Raw genomic sequence first — 4109 nt, forward strand, 5'->3', positions numbered from 1 at the left:
GAAAGCCATGGTGGAGGTTTCACCGAAAGTATAATAACCTTATATTATGATAATACTATACAAAATTCAGGTACTATGGCATTAGAGATAATGCTTGATAGAATAGAAAACCTAAAATATAATCATGCAAAACATACTACTGAATATTATCAAAGAATAACAGGTCCTAGAAAGAGACCTATTATCAGTCTAAAAGATAATGATAAAGGGAATTCTGATCCCTAAGCATGATACAAAAATGGTGTGATACACCAAAACACTGTAAATTGAATGGTGAAAACCAAAAAATATGAAAGAGTTATATTACCAGGAGATAAAAGATTCCTTTCAACAACAAAATATCAAGGCAAAATGACAAAAATGGAAAAAGAAGAAAAGGAAAAGCAGATTCCCTGGAAAAGATGACAGATCCTGCAAGATATCATGACAGACACAGAAGATAAAGATGAAGAAAATATGAAGAGACGACAAAAGAAGAAATGGCAGACAAAGAAAATAAAAGATTCGTGGAAAAAACCTGCAAAAGAGAATTATTAGTAAGTGGTACCATCAAAGTGATATTTTTTTAGCGGTCAATTTTTGATCAATAGTTTGGGCGGCCAAAATCCAAATTACACCCCGCTCAATTATTTTATCCAAAAAGTGATTATAAAAACTAACTCTAAAATACTAAACAGAAAACACATAAAACATAGACACACTCTCTCTTCAAGACTCACTCTCTCGTCGAGATAAACATACAAAACACAGAGCTAATCAAAAAGATATAGTCGGGTTCAGAGCTTGGAATTTTAGGGTTGAGTTCTTGGAGTCTTCTCACTCGGGTTTGAGTAGCTTTGAGCAAATTAAGGTTCTAGTAGTTAGGGGCTTGTACTGAATTAGGGTTCACAATATTGGGGCTTTCTTCTCAATTGGGTTTTGGGCTTGTAATTAGGACTTTCTTCTCAATAAGACTTGTAATTTGGGGCTTTCTTCTTGTTTCAGGTGCAAGCCTGCTGCCAAAAATGGGATGGAGGCGGGGTCATTTCATAAAAGATTCACGTCTCGGTTCACAGTATGGTATGCTATATCTGTAAATTTTCTAACAAACACGCTAGAGTTACTGTACTCTACTTATTATTAGATACATGATTTTCATGTCCTCAATTAGCTTCCTTGTTTCAAGTGCAGCCGAAAATATTAAACAAGTTCTATGGTATTATGTTTGAGATGTTATAAAATTTGTTTTCAGTGGCCTAACCGCCTAAGTTTATCATTTATATAGTTATCACTTATTAATTTGTCATTTATAAAATTTGTATATTAAAATATTGGATAATTCTATTGTCCCTGATTATTTTTTGACCACTGATAATTGTATTTTGTACTTGTGTAGCTCATCAGTAATTGTAAATATATTTGTTGATGTCTTACTCATTTTATATAATTGCTTAAGAAGACAAGTACACGAATTTAATGATTAACACTTTTAGTTTTGTTTTGACACATAAATAACTTCATATGCTATCCTCATCAAGTAAGATGTTAAAAAAAATTCATATATTATTTTTTAATTAGTTACACATGAGTAACTGCAGGTTGAAGGAGAAATTACTTATAACGGACATAGACTTGAAGAGTTTATGGCTCCCAAGACATCTACATACGTTAGCCAAAATGATGTTCATATTGGACAAATGACTGTTAAAGAAATCCTGGATTTCTTTGCAAGGTGCCAGGGCGTTGGATCAGGTTATGGTACTACCTAACTGAACATACAGGAAACATTGAAATAACCATTGTCCTCTAAAGTGATTACGTGATTATTAGCATTGTGCATCTTGCTGGAGGTAAAATTACAGAAGGTATCATTTTATCTTAGGTAACTCCAGTTAATCTTTGAAGATAGTTCAGGTTTAAAAATTTGGAAAAAGTTAAATGATCATTATAAAGCGGTGACTTGGTATTTGCGATATGCTCTTTTACTTTGCAATGAATTAATGTTCTGTGTTTATGGGTCTCAGCTACTTGAATCCAGAGCCTCAAACTTTGCTGGCAGAGTTGAATCAACGGATGGCTCCTCGGTTTAAAAAGCTGAATAAATCTTTGATTGAATTGGTAAGTCACTGAGAACTAAAACTTTTGAAAGCTTTATTAGTTCCTTAGTAGCCACATCAACTAAGCCTTAAGTTTATAATGTTCACGAGTTTAACTATCAATTAGATTTCTTAGAACCAGGTTTATCAACTAAATACGAAATTGTTGTTGCATAGGCTTTGCTGTCCAAAATTGTCGTACTAAATAATGACAGGACTTAGTTCACCATTGAATGCTGGCTCATTTGAATAACCTGTAACCCCTCCTCTGTGAATTGATAAAATGTCAACTTTCTTTCTGCCACTCCATCTTATTAGTAGTTCATACCGGTTCATTTGATCTCTCTTGGTTTTAGCTTCAAGATGCTGGATGCTAGACAGATGCTTTAACCCTAGCAGCAACATATTTGAAAGGGTCGGCTTATGCCAGGTTCACTTTTTATCAAGTTGTGGGATACAGGAGTCTTATCTATATCTTGTAGATTTAACATGTCATTTCATTGATTTTCTATCTTGTGATATCATCTTTCAGTCTTTAGAAAATCTGAAGAACCTGCAATTCTTTACTTCAGGCACCTGATAATTTTATACCTGGCTTCATCTTTTTTGTCTTCATTTGCTAATGTTCTAATACAGAGGACGGTTATTTTTTCAATGCATGCACAATGATTATGCCAAGTTTATTTACTTACGGTATAAATGAAATTTTTTTGAAATTAAATATCTTTATTTTAGAAACCGAAGGGGACTAGACCATTACCTAAACATATCAAATCCACATGAACTAGTAACCCCTTCTGTATTGTATGAATACAAACCCAAAGGAAAGGGTCTTGTGGAGCTGACCTCTCTTATGTATTGCTAAAAACATTGTCACAAAATATAAAACAGATTCGTCACATTGATTTCGATAATAATCACATCTTGTATTGCAAAGGTGGGTTGATCACGTCTGGCATGTTGAACATAATATCTGGAGGTATCACTCTTAAGAAAATTAGGAACATAAGTACATGGCTGGTCTGGTGTAACTAACTTTAATATCATTTGTCCTTTGTCGTCTTTAAAATAGGTGGATCAGTATAACATGGTGAGTTTTGTGCCTCTTGATTTGGGGAAAAAGAGGAGGTGAAACTTCTATCTTCCACTTCATGTCACCCCATATTCTTGATTTGGGGAAAAAAAGGAGGTGAAACTTTAACATTTTCTATACTGATGTTTTGGTAAATCAGTTAATAAATCATATCCAGGCAGTGGTCAGTATCTAGATTTGAACTTGCTAATTTCTCCACCTTATTTTCCTGATGGTGCTAAAGGGATGGATGATTTTGGGAGTTTAATTAGTTAGGCCATTATAGGTTCCTGTTTGAAGTGATTTCTCTTTTATGATCATGTGCTTATGTTTATCATGTGATTTTTGTCTGGGTTTTTTTCTGCAGGAATTTCCCGAGAGCAGTAGTATTTTTGTGGTCTTTTCCATTTCTTCCGTTCAAATTTGAGTGGATCAGGGAAGGCTTTTTCTTTTGGTTGCTGTTGGGCCATATGGGTCAGGGATGTCTTCTCTTTTTTAGAGATGGTGGGATGTTGTTTGTTTTTAGATTGCTAATGGGCATTTTGGTTAAGTCTTTTAGCTAAGTCTTTTAGCTTTGCCTTTCTTATTTTAAGTTAGGTTTGATTTTTGATGTAATTTATTTTTGTTTTTTCTTTGTTTTTCTTAGAGCCTGTTCTAATAGAAGTTTTGAGAAGTGACTCGTGTAAACTCTCTCTTTTATATATTTTACGAGGCTTAGACCTCATTTACCTAAAATAAATAAATACCAGAGTGTTAAAAAAATGTTACAATAAGATATAAAAATGTTACCAAAAGATTGAATTGAGTGTTACAATAGCAAATATGGTGTTACAAAAGAGTCTATTCCAACATATTTTTGGTATTACTAAAGGGTAAGGTGAGTTGCAACAGACATGTGGTTACACCTTCAACTTGTTACCATAGAAATAGAAAATGTAACTATAGGTACTTTATTGTAACAC

At 33.5% G+C, this 4109-nt stretch overlaps 1 long non-coding RNA gene across 6 annotated transcripts; it reads left to right on the forward strand.

Annotated features, from left to right (window-relative positions):
- The first annotated feature begins 662 nt into the window (after positions 1-662).
- Positions 663-3751, forward strand: LOC141724074 (uncharacterized). 6 transcript variants are annotated; one of them, XR_012576481.1, is made up of 5 exons: positions 663-850; positions 985-1059; positions 1578-1844; positions 2004-3054; positions 3148-3751. It is a non-coding gene; the product is annotated as an uncharacterized LOC141724074 (long non-coding RNA). The 6 variants fall into 6 exon arrangements; XR_012576480.1 differs by having other exon boundaries at positions 664-850; positions 1578-1861; positions 2004-2097; positions 2432-3751; XR_012576478.1 differs by having other exon boundaries at positions 665-850; positions 2004-3264; positions 3515-3751.
- Positions 3752-4109: the final 358 nt, after the last annotated feature.

The sequence above is a fragment of the Apium graveolens genome, chromosome 5, assembly GCF_009905375.1.
Source record: "Apium graveolens cultivar Ventura chromosome 5, ASM990537v1, whole genome shotgun sequence".
Classification (NCBI taxonomy): Eukaryota; Viridiplantae; Streptophyta; class Magnoliopsida; order Apiales; family Apiaceae; genus Apium; species Apium graveolens.